This window comes from Malaclemys terrapin, chromosome 2, assembly GCF_027887155.1.
Source record: "Malaclemys terrapin pileata isolate rMalTer1 chromosome 2, rMalTer1.hap1, whole genome shotgun sequence".
Taxonomy (NCBI): domain Eukaryota; kingdom Metazoa; phylum Chordata; order Testudines; family Emydidae; genus Malaclemys; species Malaclemys terrapin.
Window position 1 is genome coordinate 229,170,984 of NC_071506.1, and position 17,476 is coordinate 229,188,459.

A 17,476-nucleotide genomic window follows, 5' to 3' on the forward strand; every position below is an offset into this window, starting at 1 on the left:
ACATAAAAAAGTGTTTTTAATTCATAAGGGGGGTTGCACTCAGAGGCTTGCTATGTGAATGGGGTCACCAGTACAAAAGTTTGAGAATCACTGCTCTATGACATTATTCCAAGTTCACACTGAGAAAGATGACAAATTATGAGGAAAAAAGCTTACCTATGAAGAGAGATTGAAAAGATTGGTATTCTTTCCCTTAAAAAGGAGATAAATAAGAGAGGCCATGATAGAAGTATTAGAATAATGAATGGTATAGAGAAGATGGATTAGGAAAACAGAAGTTCTCAGTCTCATAATACAAAAACAAAGGCCCATCAATCTGGCACCTATTAGGAGCATAAAAATTTACTTCAAAGTTGTTTTAGGGACCATGTCAGGTATAACTGCCTGTACAGTATGTCAGTTGTGTCAATTTGAGACCCATTTCTTTTGATAAAGTCCCATGCAGAGGAAATTAGAAGCATGGTACCAGGTGCCCTGTTTTAGAGATGCCTCTTGCTTTAGTCTTCACTCAGCAAGCAAAAATATTAAACAAGTTATCCAATCCCACATACTTAAAAAAAATCACAGCATGTTTTATAAACAGAAACAATTATTTTGCACTGATATGCTAAAAGAATAAGAAATCCCACTCTCAGCTCATATACTGCAGTGGAGTATGTAGCTTCAGAGGGTTTTACTGGGCAGCATCCGAAATAGCTCCAGGGTGTGCAGAAGATGAACAGTGAATAGCAAATGCAACTCATTTCAACAGAAATATAAGTTCAGCTGGAATCAATTTCCTGTCTTTTATCATGGACTGCTTTAAAGTATGATCCTATTTTTTCCTGGTTAATATTTCTCTGCTCTGATACAATACTTCCAAGAATATTATTTTCAGTTAATCTTTTACATATTTCTTTTTATTTTATTTATTTACTATTTTTCAGTGCATCCATCAAAAAATTAGTATAACAAATGTTAATTACGGAAAAATGGACTCACCATCAAAGCAGGAATAATACACTTTAGGCAAAACCATAAGTAAGCAGATGGGCATGGTGCCGTGCCCCGGTTTAACAAACTCAGGCTCTTTTGGACCAATGGAGAAAGTAAGTTTCAGAGCTGAGCTCATCTTCCTGATGACAGCTCCTGAGCATTCAAACATAGGGCCTCTCAGAGCCTAAGGGTACAGCTACACTGCAAAGACAACCCCGCAGCAGGAAGTCTCAGGGCCACCTGACTCAGGCTCTCACAATGGGGCTACAAATAACAGGGTAGACTTTCCCGCTTGGGCTGGAGCCTGGGCGCTGAAACCCAGTGAAGGAGGCATCTCTCAGAGCCACAGACACCTTCACCCTCTCACTAGGTTTCAGAGCCCGGGCTCCAGCTGGAGCGGGGAAGTCTACACTGCTATTTGTAGCCCCATTGCACGAGCCTGAATCAATTGAGACTCACTGCCACAGGGTTGTTTTCTGCAGTGTAAATTGACCCTAGTAGCAGTAGGAATTCAGTGCCAGCTATACAATGCTAGTACAATATGGTGCATGAAATCCCTGCTAAACAATTGGGCTCCTTATTCTCTCCCATCTGAAGGGGCTTTACATGTAGCCAAAAATCTAAAAAACAGACATACTAGAAAAGGAAATAGATGGGGTTCAGAGACAGGTAATGAGATCAGTCAGAGGGGACGTGATAGAGACATACAAAATAATGAATGTTAAAGAAAAGTTAAATCTGATACTCCTGTTTACCTTCTTTCATAAAATGTGAACAGGGGACATTCAATTAAGTTGTAAGGCAGCAAATTTAAAAACTGAAATATTTCATTTCAACTCAACATAATTAATCTGTTGAATTCATTGTCATTAAACATCACTTTGGCCAAGACCTTAGTTTTGAAAAAGAATGATTGGATCTTTATATGGATAGTGAGATCATCAACAGTTACATTCGATGGGATTATTTTTTTGAAAGTTAGACCACACATAATTCCCAATCTAATGCCCATTGATATCAGTGGGACTCATTCCATTGACTTCAATGCACATTCGATCAGGCTGAAATTCTCTTATGTCAGGACAGAAGCCAGCCTCTGAATGATAAGGTTTAGAAAGAATCTTCCAATATGGGGTTTCTTACATCTTCCTAGAATCTGACACTGGCCACTGTCAGAGCCAGGATATTGGATTAGCTGGACCGTATCTAGTATGGCAATTCCCATACTCCTAAATCTATTAATAACAAACAATTGTGTGTTGTGGTTAACAAGCAAATACTGAATTTGTTTATTTTTTTTTCATTTAGAGCCCAATCCTGCTCTCATTGACATGAACAAACACAACTCCCACTGACTTGAGGTTTCTAAAAAACTTTCAATGAAATTGTGCCCCTTCCAAAATGGCCAGCATAAATTGTAGAATCATAGAAATGTAAGGCTGAAAGGGACCTCGAGAGGTCATCTAATCAATCTCCCCATGCCGAGGCAGGACCATGTATACCTAGATCATCCCTCACATGTGTTTGTCTAACCTGTTCTTAAAAATCTCCAGTGACTGGGATTCTACAACCTTCCTAGGTTTTAGGAACAATCTTGCTTTATGAGCAGGCAGGTTATTCAATAAATATGTTAGTATCAACATGTTGTTTGCAATTTTGTTGTAGCCATATTGGTCCCAGAATATTAGAGACCCTGATATTATTGGTCCAATAAAAGATATTACCTCACTCAACTTGTCTCTTGAGTTTTAATACTTTTTAAAAAATGATTTCATAAAAATGAAGATGACATAACATTATTTTGGATGAGAAGGAATTGGTGAAGTGATTTAGAGAATAATTGACTCAAGCACCTTCCAGCCTCTCACACATTTCAGGTCATTTTAAGCTTATTTCACTGAATCAACAGTACCTGAAAGGGTAACATTTATAATTAACATCATACACAGCATGATTTGACATACAGTAATTGGTACTTAAACTCTTTTGTACATCAGCAAGATTTGAGTTCTGCACCAGGGAGGTAAAAATAAAGAGAAGCTGTAAGTCCCTAATTGAAGGTTCTTTACGCTTACTGGGCCAAATTCTTCCCTGCTGTAAATTCTACAGCAGTCAATTTACCTGTACCAGGGATGAATTTGGCCCACAAATAACACAAAACAAGCACACTGACCTGATGTGCCGGTAGCTAGCAGGGTTACCTCCACCAGCACAGTCCTCATCCACAAATGCTTTAGAACTGTCCTTAACTATTTTAAGATCAACCAGTACATTATAAATAGTGAGAATCTTACATAAGCCTAATGAGTCATGTCATTACCTATGAAGCAGATGTCAGGTTCAATGGTCAAGCTCATTGTAAACTTTTGACATTTCATAATACATTCTAGGATTACTAATTTGTAACAGCAATACCTAGAGATTCACTGTTATGAGGGATTTTTCACACAGGCATAATATGTAGAGCAATTAAACTGCTTTACAAAATTGTGTTACTTTTTTGTGGCAATCTGGTTTGATATAGAAGTTGCTAATTCAACCCCATCTCTCCTGTGCTCCACATTACACACACAGAGAGTTTCCTCAGTCCTCCATTATTGCCACTACAGTATCATGCAGACTCTCCACCCTCTCCCCTTTCCCACATCTATTCTCCCTGTTGATTAGATAAGGTGCATTAAGTAGGTTTTACAAAGAAATTTTAGGTTATTGGTTTAATGGTTATTTCTTGCATTATTCTTCACAGGTCTCCTCAGTTAAGATGGTCACTGTTTACCATTGCTCCCAGTAGGAGTGGAGACATCAGCGCTCCTGGAATATAGTGATCCATTTACTGGCAGGATGCAGAGAGAAGAAACATAAGGAGGCGTTGGCCACCTTTAATAAAGAAAGCCTGTAGTCTCAGTCCCATTGAAAACAATAGGAGCTGGCTGCCATTTTGAAAGTGGGCAGTTTTGGGCAAGTTTCTCTGAAAGAGAACATTATTTTTTATCCTCTGCTGAAGGAAAAACTTCAGTGATGAAGATTAGTGAGAAAAAGTAATCATTAATCACTTAAAGGCTCTTCAAAAAATACCCTACCCCTTGCACCAGACCAGCTCAAGGTTCACCCCCTGCCAATTTTTATGTAGCTAGATAATAACTTAGCTAAGATTATCTTGGACAAAACAGATCTAATACCAAATGTTAAATATCTAAAAGGACTTGTTTAACTTTTTTAATTTAAATTGATTAATAGATTTACTTATAAGTTCTCATAAAATTCATGCCATACTCAGAGTAAGTGCTATAGTTTTGGGGAAGATAGTGTTTGCTTCACATGAAGAACAAGAATTAAAGTAAGTATAAAACTTAGCTCAACCTTAACTATGGAGATGTAACCAGTGCCTCCATATTATGGGCACACATATAGATACACACTATATGACTAAGGTATATGAAAGATTTTTTGCCATTTTACTCTTTTCATTGGGGTAACTGTTTTGCCTTTTCAAGCAATTCTCACATCACATACAAGGCCAGTACACTTGAATCAACAGCTTTACAAGACACTGGGGCCTCTCCCATCAATATGCATAGAGGATTTCTCTGTTAGCATTAGCTTTTCTGTTTGCTACTGAGATATTTGGCCCCACAATGTCTAAATGACAATCTGGCAAAACACCAAGATTTGACAGCAGGGGCTCTGGGTTTGTATGAAAGCTTTTTCTGTCTTCCTCACTCTGTGTTCCTAATCTCTAGGATGGTGAATTCCTTTTATGGGAAACACATTTCACGGAAGCTAAAAAGCCAATATAGAGCCTGGGGCATGCATCATCCAAATCAATTTTCCATTTAACAGAGGCTTGAAGAGGATGTCTACGTACTGACTCTGGAAAAAAGCTCTACTCAGTCAGTTTTCATAGGAGAAAGATGCCTGTCTGAAAATATATGCATATTTCTCCCCCCAAATTAGGATCCTAAAATGTTGCCATCAACTGGTGATGAAGAGATTCATATAATGGAATGGCCTTTTTATTAATGGCACTTCCAAGAAAATATTATGGCAGTTTGATTAGTAAATGGGACCATGTGTCACATTCTTATCAAAGCAGCTTCTCCTCAAGACAATCTCTGCAGAACATTTCGGAAGAGAGAGGAGCCTCATGAGGCTGTCCATCCCATTTTCCTTGTGATCATTTCTTACATTAGCATTTGACCCTGTTCACAACACCAAGGCCAAATTGACTCTCGCAATCCCACAGCAGGTTCCCTATATCAGGTGAAGCTGTATTCCAAGGCATAAAAATGTGATTACCTCCCCTCCCACTATGGCTGGGCTCCAACATTTCCCTGAGAGCTCAGCTCTTCATCTCTGCTGGTGCTTCAACACCAACCCCCTTCAGCTACCCGCCATCTTGTGGCATCAGCCTTTTATCCCCTGCTGACTCCTGTGCAGCTTGATAGCTCACCACAGGATGCTCTTGCAGCCAGCTTCACCTTAAGAGACACACATGTGACAGATTTTGAAAGAGTCACCAACTTCTTCACTGTGCCATGAGAGTAGCCATAGAAACTTAGGCCCAGATCCTCAAAAAATATTCAGGCTCCTAACTTCCATTGAAATCAGTAGAAGCTGAGTGTTTAAATGCCTTGGAGGATTTGGGCCTTACTGCAGTTGGCAACTTTGGCAGCTTTCCTTGCCTTCAGCTCTCCCCTACTGTGAGGGCACATGTACCGTTTCTTTGAAATTGCAGCAGGAAGCAAGGCAGGAAAGGGCTGGGGAAGGTTCTAATCACAGTGGGAGACAGAACGACTTCAAGGACAGTGTTGTTTGTATTTCTAATATAGTTCCTCGCTCATTGTAAGAAGAAAGTGACTCTTCCTGCAATTCTTAATCATGTTCACATGATGCTGCCCTCACCCATTTGCAGGCCAATCAGAAACAAGGTAGGGGGCAGGTCTTGGAGCTCTGTTTTTGATCCTACTTCCCCTCAGCAACTGAAGCAGCTCCCATGGAATTGTGGGCCCTAAACACAGTTGGGGAAGGATTTCTGCCCTTGTGATATTCCATCAGGGATGTTAGCAGACTTGGCAATCTCAGGGCTTCTTTCTGCCAGAACCCAGCTTGCAAATAAGCTTAGGTTGTCCCAGAACGAATGAGGTTTGAAGACAGCAAACAGCAGTGAAACTATCACACCCACAGATTCCAACAAGGATTTCAATAGGAATCGGGGGAAAGAAGGAGGAAGTTATTTTCTATTAAGCCATTGGGAAGTCAGCTTCAGACTTGCTGCTACCCACCAATCCCCCAGGCCCTTGGCAATCTGTTATCACTGAAATGCCAAAGCGCAGGCAGGATGCAGCTTTATTATGGTGACAATTCAATGCAGTCAGTAAAGTTCCAGAGTAATAAGGCTGGCAAAAGGGAAGAGATGGACAATTTTATTTGTGAATATTTCTCTAAGGAGAAAATAAAACAAAGATTAGGAAGTGGTGATGGATACAACTCAAAGCCTCCAGTCCACTCCCCCAATACTTCAAGCCATTAGCTAGACAATATTATTTTCTTCCTAATGCTTGAGGCAGAAAAGTTATGATTCACGGGCAGCTCTCACGGAGATTGCTAGGAATCAGCTACCATTTGGAGTACATTGGTATTAGAAGCCCCCAGCACCTCATGTAGGCATGAAGGTCAGTGGCACTGAGCTTAGCCAGTGGGATTCACTGAGGCTCAAACAGTTCTCATAGGTATTGAATCATACATTGGCACTTCCCTTAGCCCAGAGCTGTGCAAAGCAGAGTATTGATTGACAATCTTTTGGTGTTAATGACATCTCTGTAGACAGATGTGGATTTTTTTTAATAGAAATTATTCTTTCCTCATAGTTGTTTGACTAACACTTTATGTTAATATATAGGTTGTTCAAAATTGATCCACTTCGACTCTGTCTTAATTTCTTTACTATTCGTTATTTGAGATATGCGATTGGTCACTTAAGCCACATAGTATCATATCTGGTCTCTGGCCAGATGACAAACTTTACAGCCAGGCACTATTCTGGTTTGAATAGTGAAGACTCTTGTTTGCATGTGCACAAGAACAGTCACCATTGCTACAGATGGTCAAAAAAAAACACATTTGAAAATTAAAAATAGTAAAAAACCAAAGTGAAGCTTCATGAAAATGTCTTCCAACCAGCTACACACTAACACTGAGGAATGACTGAACAGCCACTCATTTTCACCAATGTTCACAGAAAAGTGAGCAAAAAGGGATGTGGCTAATTCCCAAAGCTATTAATATTTAGTGAAAGTTCTCAAAAAACATTTACCCCCCATTTGCCTAGCTCTAATTGACACTGTAGTTCATTAACATGCAGCTTAAAGATTTGCTAACCTGCTGCAGACTTTGCCTCTGCATGAGAAAACGACAGAGAGTGTGAATAATTTACCTTCTTTAGTCATGCTGAGCAATCTCTATCTTCTTCTCTTCCTCCCCCAGAGAAGAGTTGATGACTCAGGGGTGGGATTTTCTTTATTTCTGTGGAAGGAGATCACCCTCCTCTTCTAGAGTACTGCATCCAGATGGGGCTCTGCTTCTTAGCCACAGCTGACAAGTGCATTTAGCTGCTCCTCCTCCCTAGGCAGAAGCTAATAGAAGAGAGGATGCGGTCACATCTAAGGTCCAGTCCCACAGGCAATCTTTCTCCTATGCTCCTGATCGGCACCCTGATCCCCCCATGGGAGATTGACTCACACAGACATTTCCCAGTAGTCTGTATTTATAGGTTTTCAAAATTTATAGGTATTTCTGGTGTGTGATTTCATTTTCTAATTTATATGCTTTTCTGTAGTCTGGTTTAAAGAAATACGGTCATGCTGAAATTATATATTAATGCAGGTGTTAGGAGATCTGTTTTTTTTAATAGAAACAGCTAAGATTATTGTAAGTGAAAGATTTTTAAAAGTCTAATTTACTTTTTTACCATTTATGTCTTCTGCTTACTTTCCCCTCACCCCCCTTATATTGGGACAATGAAAGCAAACCAGTAGCTGATCGTTTCAATTTCTAATCTTTTTAACGTTTTACTTGTTTGCATATAACTACAGGATGCTGCAATATTTGGATTGTAAACTCTGGAGGGGATAATTATTGCTGAGAACAAGCTACTGCCATTGTCATAAACATACTGCTAAGGGTAGCATAAAATTCCCTCCTTTACCTGTAAAGGATTAAAAAGCTCAAATAACCTGGTTGGCACCTGACCAAAAGGACCAATGAGGGGAGAAGATACTTTCAAATTTGTGGGGGAAGGTTTTTGTTTTGCGCTATCTTTGTGTGATCTCTCCGGGACAGCAAGGAACCAGGGCAGGGAAAATACATCTCTTAAAGCCAGACCTGAATTAGGCATCTAAGATTACAAATTGTAAGTAACACTGCTCTACAGCCAAAATGCTTCTGAAATAAATGTAGTCAAGCTTTACTAATTCTGGGTCACTGAGAACGAAAATGATGCTTAAAATTGTTGATTGGCTCTAGTTTTCAAGATATGCTATTGGGTCAGTATATACGACCCTTGACTTGGGAATGGCGGAGGATAAGTGAGTTATAAAGGGAAGGGATCTCAATTTAAACCAGAAATGACTAAAATACATCTTTGACTGGATCTATGAATAAATCTATGACTGGGTTTGGACAGTACTTGCTTTTTAGGCAAAACAATGAATGATGCAATCTGAAGCTGGTATTGCGTCATACATGATATGAATTGCATCATGTTATTCCTAGAAGTCATGGATGATGCAATCATAACGAAGCTTACATCACTCTGCTGAACAAATTGCCCTATATCAGCTCTAGAAATCATACAGTGTCGTGCTCTCTTATTTGTCAGTGTTTGATTTTGCAAAGGGCCACATTTCTGTTTAGCCAAAGTGAGCAGAGATGCCTCGTACTTGTGTGAACAGTGCAGATAACTTTGTGGTGAAGTGACTTTTGCATCACAAAAGCGCAGTAAAACCACTATGGTTAAGGAAGCCTATCACCTTTATTTTGGCTGCAAAATTGGAGATCAGGACAATAGGTGGGCCCCTTGTGCAACAAATCTTCACAAGTGGTTGAACAGGAAAAGGAAATCTATGCCTTTTGCAGTGCCAATGATTTAGGGAGAGCCAACAGATCATACCAGCAATTGTTACTTCTGCAAGGTGCCTCCAGTTGGGAAAGGTGTGTCAAAGAAGAATAAGTGGACTGTGCATTATCCAAACATTCCATCAGCTATACGCCCAGTACCCCACGGAGAAGGACTGCCGGTTCCTGATGCACCAGAATCATTCTCACTTGAGTCAGACGAGGAAGAGGAAGAGGATGAAACTTCTGGTCCTGAACCATCAATGTCACAGGACCCACATTTTCTCCCATCCTCATCCTCTGAACCACACCTCATAAACACAAGGTGAACTGAATGACCTTGTCAGGGATTTGGAACTACCCAAGAGTAAGGCAGAGCTGTTGGGCTCCAGACTACAGCAGTGGAATCTCCTGGCAGGTGATGTTAGGGTTTCCATGTTCCGTGACCGTCAAAAGGATCTTGTCCCATTCTTCTTCATGGAAGGTGATCTTGTAGCCTGCAACAACATCGATGGTGTGATGGCAGCCCTCAACATCGTTCACGATCCAGATGAGTGGAGACTGTTCATTGATTCATCGAAGACGAGTCTTAAAGCTGTTTTACTGCATAATGGCAATGTTTTGCCATCAATTCCAGTTGGTCATGCAGTCCATATGAAGGAAACCTATGCCAACATGAAACAACTTTTGAGGTGCATAAACTATGACCAACATCAGTGGCAGCTTTGTGGCGATTTGAAGGTTGTTGTTCTCTTGCTTGGTCTGCAGACTGGATACACAAAGTACTGCTGTTTTCTCTGCAAATGGGATAGTCGTGCAAGAGATTCCCACTACATCAAGAAAGATTGGCCACTCTGACAGTCATTGGAGCCTGAGAGGAAAAATGTTCAGCATCCACCACTTGTTGAATCAAGGAAGATTTTGTTACCACCCTTACACATCAAGCTGGGTCTGTTGAAGAACTTTGTCAAGGCCATTGACAAAACACAAGCAGCTTTCAAGTACCTCCTTGGAAAATTTCCAAGGTTAAGTGAAGCTAAGATAAAGGAAGGTGTCTTTGTTGGTCCTCAGATTCATGAACTTCTTCAAGATGATGCATTTGACCATGCACTGCGTGGCAAGGAAAAGACGGCATAGAAAGCCTTCCAGTTAGTGGCAATAAATTTTCTCGAAAACAACAAGGCAGACAACTACAGGTTGTTGGTGGAAAACCTCCTCAAGGCATACAAAAGCCTTGGTTGCAACATGTCACTAAAGATAAATTTTTTGCACTCTCATCTAGATTTTTTTCCACTGAACTGCGGAGCAGTGAACGACGAGCACGGTGAGCGATTTCACCAGGACATTGCAACAATGGAGAAACGCTATCAGGGCAAATGGAGCCCATCAATGCTTGCAGACTATTGCTGGACAGTGACAAGAGATGCTCCATTTAATGAATACAAGAGACCAACCAAGAAGCACCGAGTAGACACTGAATAGGACTAAACTATGTACAGAATAGTTTTTTGCCTTTTGTTTCATAATAAATTTTATTTATATAACCCTTTTGCTAATTTTTAAAGTGTTACATAAACAGGACAGGTAAAATATTATCATGTAAAGCAACCATAAACACATGTAAAGACCTAGGTTTACAATTTATGATTAAAACTCTACTATCTACACAATATACATAGACATAAAATGTAAAAACTTAAATATCTTAGAAACAGTAGCCAATCAGTTGTTTTAATTGCCATACTTGAATTCAGCACATCAAAATACATAATAAATAGCACATTTTATCTCTGAAGCGGAAGACTTCTCAAAAATTGTAGACCAGTATAATAGGAAGGAAATGCGTTAGATTATCTTTTGTTTTAGCTTGTGAATTTTCCCTAGGCTAAGAGGGAGGTTTATTCCTGTTTTTTTTTTTTTGGTAACTTTAAAGTTTGGCCTAGAGGGGAATCCTCTGTGTTTTGAATCTGATTACCCTGTAAAATTACTTCCATCCTGATTTTACAGAGGTGCTTCTTTTCCTTTTTCTTTATAATAAAGTTCTGCTTTTAAGAACCTGATTGGTTTTTAGTGTCCTAAAAAGCCCAAGGGGCTGGTCTGTGCTCACCTTGTTTGCTCTCAAGCCTCCCCAGGAAAGGGGGTGAAGCGGCTTGGGGGGATATTTTGGGGAAACAGGAACTCCAAGTGGTCCTTTTTCTAAATCTTTGTCTAACTCACTTGGTGGTGGCAGCGATACCGTTCCAAGGACAAGGAAGAATTTGTGCCTTGGGGAAGTTTTTAACCTAAGCTGGTAGAGATAACCTTAGGGGATCTTTCATGCGGGTCCCCACATCTGTACCCTAGAGTTCAGAGTGGGGAGGGAACCCTGACATGGTGGCAGAGCGTTGAGATCCTTTTGAACCAGAAGCACAAACCTCAGGATATTAAAAGGACTTTTTTTTCTTTCTTTCTTTTGGCTGCTTGGAAAGCAAGGAGGTTTTTTTTAAAGGACACTTTTTTTTTAAGCTGAGAGCAGCTGGAGTTTTTGTTTTCTTTGCCTGAAGGCAGAGGAGTTAAGTTACAGCAAGGGAATTCACAATCTGTTTTTTTTTTTTCTTTCTTTCTAGCTCTTGGGTTAGGCTAGGCAAAGTGCAGGAAGGCTAGGATGACAGAAAGTGATGTCCAGAAAAAACTAGAATTAGCCAGATTTGAAGCTGAACAGAGACAGAAAGAACATGAAAGACAGATGGCCTTAAAGTGTTTGGATTTGGAAGCGGAGGCAGAGGCAAAACGCTTGGAGACAGAAATGGAGGCAAAACGCTTGGAGGCAGAGGCAAAATGCTTTGATAGGGAGTTACAGCTGAAGTGCTTAGATCTGGAAAGGGCTAAGATGGGTCTACCGAATAACCCTAACAATCCTTCCCCCAAAATCCACAAATGGGAGTGACTATGTCCACAGTATGATGAATCCAGTGATATTGCTGAATACTTCATCACCTTTGAGAGACTGTGCACACTCCATGCAATTCCTGAAGATCACAAAATCACATTGGTAGCAAAATTGACTGGAAGAGCTCTGGACATATTCAACAAGATGCCTATTGAGGATGCTTCTGACTATGGTAAATTTAAGGATTTGGTTTTGAAACAATTTCAAATTACCCCTGAAACTTACAGAGTAAAATTTAGAGCCCTTAAGAGGGGGCCTGGACTAAGTAATGTGGCTTATGTAAACCAGATGAAAGATCTGTTAAATAGGTCAAAGGAAGGGGTGTAACTAGCTCTGAAGGGATGTGTGATTTGGTTATACAGGAGCAGTTCCTGACTATGACCAATGATGATATAAAACAGTATTTATGGAATAAGAAAATGGACTCAGCAGAAAGTCTTGCTTCTTATGCTGATCAATACAAGCAGTCCCAGACAGTCAGAGAGGCGGGGCAAATCGTAACAAAACAGGTGGAGGTAGCAGAGACAAACAACCCTGGTCGCAGTTTGGGCGGATACTAGAAGGGACACCCTGAGACCACACCATACCACCGGGGGCAGCCCAAAGCCCCAACTACACCCCAAAGAAAGCCCCAGACACCTTATCGTCCCACCAAACCATTTTCCAGCAACCCACCTCGCCCCAGTGACCAGTCAGCTGGGCAATGTTTTAAATGTAACTAGCTGGGGCATGTAAAGGCCAACTACCCCAAGAACCCCAACAGATTACGATTCATTGCACTGGGGTCACACCAAAGATCCTCAGGCCCAGATGCCTCCCAGATACCCTCAAAGTGAAGGGAAACTATGAGTGTGGGTGGGAAGAACATTATCGTGTGGAGGGACACTGGAGCACAGGTCTCAGCCAAACAGGAAGCAGATGAAAGCCTCCAGGGAGCTTGGATGGCAGCACGGAGCAACCCACCACCTCTCAGCTCTTCTAATTGATCCCGGTTTGTTGTAGAAAGAGGACTTTTATACACGAACCTCTTTCTGGTGGGCACCAGGAGGACTGGCATCCTCAAAGACACTTAGTAGTTCCAACTAAGTACCAGGTAAAGCTCTTGAGCTTAGCCCATGATCATCCTAGTGGCCATGCTGGGGTGAACAGGACCAAAGACCGTTTGGGGAAGTCATTCCACTGGGAGGGAATGGGCAGGGACGTTTCTACTTATTTCCGGTCTTGTGAGGTGTGCCAAAGAGTGGCAAAACCCCAAGACCAGGTCAAAGCTCCTCTCCAGCCACTCCCCATCATTGAGGTTCCCTTTCAGCGAGTAGCTGTGGATATTCTGGGTCCTTTTCTGAAAAAGACACCCAGAGGAAAGTAGTACATACTGACTTTCATGGATTTTGCTACCTGATGGCCGGAAGCAGTAGTTCTAAGCAACACCAGGGCTAAAAGTGTGTGCCAGGCATAAACAGACATTTTTGCCAGGGTAGGTTGGCCCTCTGACATCCTTACAGTTTCGAGAACTAATTTCCTGGCAGGGACCATGAAAAGCCTGTGGGAAACTCCTGGGTTGAACCATTTGGTTGCCACCCCTTACCACCATCAAACAACTGGCCTGGTGGAGAAGTTTAATGGAACTTTGGGGGCCATGATACGTAAATTCCTACATGAGCACTCCAATGATTGGGATCTAGTGTTGCAGCAATTGCTCATTGCCTACAGGGCTATACCACATCCCGGTATAGGGTTTTCACCATTTGAACTTGTGTATGGCCATGAGGTTAAGTGGCCATTACAGATGGTGAAGCAGCAATGGGAGGGGTTTACGCTTTCTCCAGGAACTAACATTCTGGACTTTGTAAACAACCTACAAAACACCCTCCGAACCTCTTTAGCCTTTGCTACAGAAAACCTAAAAGATGCTCAGGAAGAGCAAAAAGCCTGGTATGATAAACATGCCAGAAAGCGTTCCTTAAAAGTAGGGGACCAGGTCATGGTCTTGAAGGTGCTCCAGGCCCATAAGATGTAAGCATTGTGGGAAGGGCCATTCACAGTCCAAGAGCACCTGGGAGCTGTTAACTATCTCATAGCATCCCCCACCTCAAACCTAAAGCCTAAGGTGTACCATGTTAATTCTCTAAAGCCCTTTTATTCCAGAGAATTAAAGGTTTGTCAGTTTACAGCCCAGGGAGAAGATGATGCTGAGTGGCCTGAAGGTGTCTATTATGAAGGAAAAAGTGATAGTGGCGTGGAAGAGGTGAACCTCTTCATGACCCTTGGACGTATGGAGCTGTGCACTAGCTTCGCACCGATGTTCTCAGCCACCCCAGGATGAACCAAATGGGCATACCACTCCATTGACACAAGTAATGCTCGCCCAATTAAAGCCCAACCTTACCAGGTGTCTCCTCAAGCCAAAACTGCTATAGAAAAGGAGATCCAGGACTTGCTACAGATGGGTGTAATCTGCCCCTCTAACAGTGCCTGGGCATCTCCAGTGGTTCTAGTTCCCAAACCAGATGGGGAGATATGCTTTTGCGTGGACTACCATAAGCTAAATGCTGTAACTCGCCCAGACAACTATCTAATGCCACTCACAGATGAGCTATTGGAGAAACTGGGACATGCCCAGGTCATCTCTACCTTAGACTTAACCAAGAGGTACTGGCAGGTACCGCTGGATGAATCCGCCAAGGAAAAGTCAGCCTTCATCACCCATGTAGGACTGTATGAATTTAATGTGCTCCCTTTTGGGCTGCAAAATGCACCCATCACTTTCCAAAAACTTGTAGATAGTCTTCTAGCGGGATTGGGAGAATCTGCAGTCACCTACCTTGATGATGTGGCCATCTTTTCTGATTCATGGGAAGAACTCTTGGAGCATCTGCAAAAAGTCTTCGAGCGCACAAGTAAGGCAGGACTAACTGTTAAGGCTAAAAAGTGTCAAATAGGCCTAAACAGAGTGACTTACCTTGGATACCAGGTGGGTCAAGGAACTATCAACCCCCTACAGGCCAAAGTGAATACTATCCAAAAGTGGCCTGTCCCAAAGTCAAAGAAGCAGGTCCAATCCTTCTTAGGGTTGGCCGGATATTACAGGTGATTTGTACCGCACTACAGCCAAATCGCCGTCCCACTGACAGACCTAACCAAAAAGAAACAGCCAAATGCAGTTCAGTGAACTGAAGAGTGACAGAAGGCCTTTAACCAGCTTAAAGAAACACTCATGTCTGACCCTGTGCTAAGGGCCCCAGACTTTGACAAACCTTTCCTAGTAAGCACAGATGCGTCCAAGTGTGGTGTGGGAGTAGTTTTAATGCAGGAAGGACTGGATCAAGAATTCTATCCAGTCGTGTTTCTCAGCAAAAAACTGTCTGAGAGGGAAAGCCACTGGTCAATCAGCAAAAAGGAATGTTACACCATTGTATACACTCTGAAAAAGCTATGCCCATACGTTTGGGGACGGCGTTTCCATCTGCAAACCGACCATGCTGCGCTGAAGTGGTTTCATACTGGCAAGGATAATAACAAAAAACTTTTTCTGTGCAGTTTAGCTCTCCAAGATTTTGATTTTGAAATACAACGTATTTCAGGAGCTTCTAACAAAGTGACTGATGCACTCTCCCATGAAAGTTTCCCAGAATCAACTGGTTAAAATCGTCCTTGAAATGTGGAAAATATTGTTCGTTTTTATATAATCAGTAGTATATCTAGAGGTGCATGTGTCTTATTAATTCTGGTTTTGTTTTGTGCTCTCTTTGTGTGATCTCTCCGGGACAGCAAGGAACCAGGGCAGGGAAAATACATCTCTTAAAGCCAGACCTGAACTAAGCATCTAAGATTACATATTGTAAGTAATGGCAAGGAAATGCGTTAGATTATCTTTTGTTTTAGCTTGTGAATTTTCCCTAGGCTAAGAGGGAGGCTTATTCCTGTTTTTTTTTTTTTTTTTTTTTTTTTTTTTTGTAACTTTAAAGTTTGGCCTAGAGGGGAATCCTCTGTGTTTTGAATCTGATTACCCTGTAAAATTACTTCCAGCGTGATTTTACAGAGGTGCTTCTTTTACTTTTTCTTTATAATAAAGTTCTGTTTTTAAGAACCTGATTGGTTCTTAACAACCCAAGGGGCTGGTCTGTGCTCACCTTGTTTGCTCTCAAGCCTCCCCAGGAAAGGGGGTGAAGGGACTTGGGGGGGATATTTTGGGGAAACAGGAACTCCAAGTGGTCCTTTTCCTAAATCTTTGTCTCACTTACTTGGTGGCAGCAGCAGTACCCATCCAAGGACAAGGAAGAATTTGTGCCTTGGGGAAGTTTATAACCTAAGCTGGTAGAGATAAACTTAGGGGATCTTTCATACGAGTCCCCACATCTGTACCCTAGAGTTCAGAGTGGGGAGGGAACCCTGACAGCCATTCTGCTAAAATTAGACTTTATATAAGCCAAGATTTGGGGCTGACATTTCCCTGAAATACTGAGTTACAGATTGGACACTACATGTGAAATAAAGTTGATCCCATGAATTTGCCAATATGTTAGTTAGATTTTTAAAGTTGAAATTCAAACAAACTAGACTGGCCAATTTGGTAAGTGTTCTAGCCAATATTGGAATGGAATCTAGTTAGGATAGCTCTTTTTTTATTGAGTTCAGGGAGTGTTATCTTAATCATTTTAACCTTAGGTCAGGTCAACTTTTACCTTGGACAGTAAAGAAATGTCTTAAATCAGGACACTTAGTGCTCTGAACCAATTAACAGTTGATTAATCAATTGATACAACAAATCTTCTAGGCATGTACTGAACACAAAAATAAAGTTTTGCAAGCAAATGTCAGACCCGGACTGATGTGCAGCAATTATAACGTAACACACTACAAGTCATCAAATGTATTACATTACATATATGATCGATCCTCAGTTCCTTAGTACATCTAATACATTTGCAATACTTTTCTAAGGAGTAAGGAGAACTGACTTACGGTGGTCCTATCTTAAAGGCTATTGTAAGCGTGTGGTCCCTGCCATTTGAATGGTTTTGTATGAAAGGGACAAGTTTAGAAAATATCAAAAGCAAATTGCTTAAAGTGATTGTTTTAAGTCTCTTGGGTAAATTTGCCTGGGCTTACAAAGGGGAGCATGCTCCTAGCATTAGTTAAAGTCCAAAATGTGGCTACTTGAGGCCTCACTAAAGAGTGTAGGCTATGTAAGATATCCTACAGTAAGTGATATTCAAGTACAGAAAGCAATACAATCTCCAAAATGAAATCTCACTACTTCTTCTTAGTCTTGCAACACTAGAGGAAGGAGAGCTGCTCAGTCTGAGCGTCTGATTGCTAGAGCCCTGTGAAGTTATTTTTTGTAATTTTTCATTTTATCTGTTGGGAATTTCTTTTCTACTTTGCATTCTCCCTCACAGCTGGAGGTCCTGTTGGGTGCCAGGAGGGTAGGGGTTGGGGATGGGGTGTCAGGGTTTACAG

General features: G+C 41.3%; 1 protein-coding gene across 2 annotated transcripts in view; it reads right to left on the minus strand.

Annotated features, from left to right (window-relative positions):
* ABCB5 (ATP binding cassette subfamily B member 5) overlaps positions 1-7,505 on the minus strand; it is a 70,419-nt gene extending 62,914 nt beyond the window's left edge. For both annotated transcript variants that reach the window (XM_054020217.1, XM_054020216.1), the window contains exon 1: positions 7,409-7,505. The gene's annotated coding sequence lies outside the window, so the exon portion shown is untranslated. The remainder of the gene's footprint in view (positions 1-7,408) is intronic.
* Positions 7,506-17,476: the final 9,971 nt, after the last annotated feature.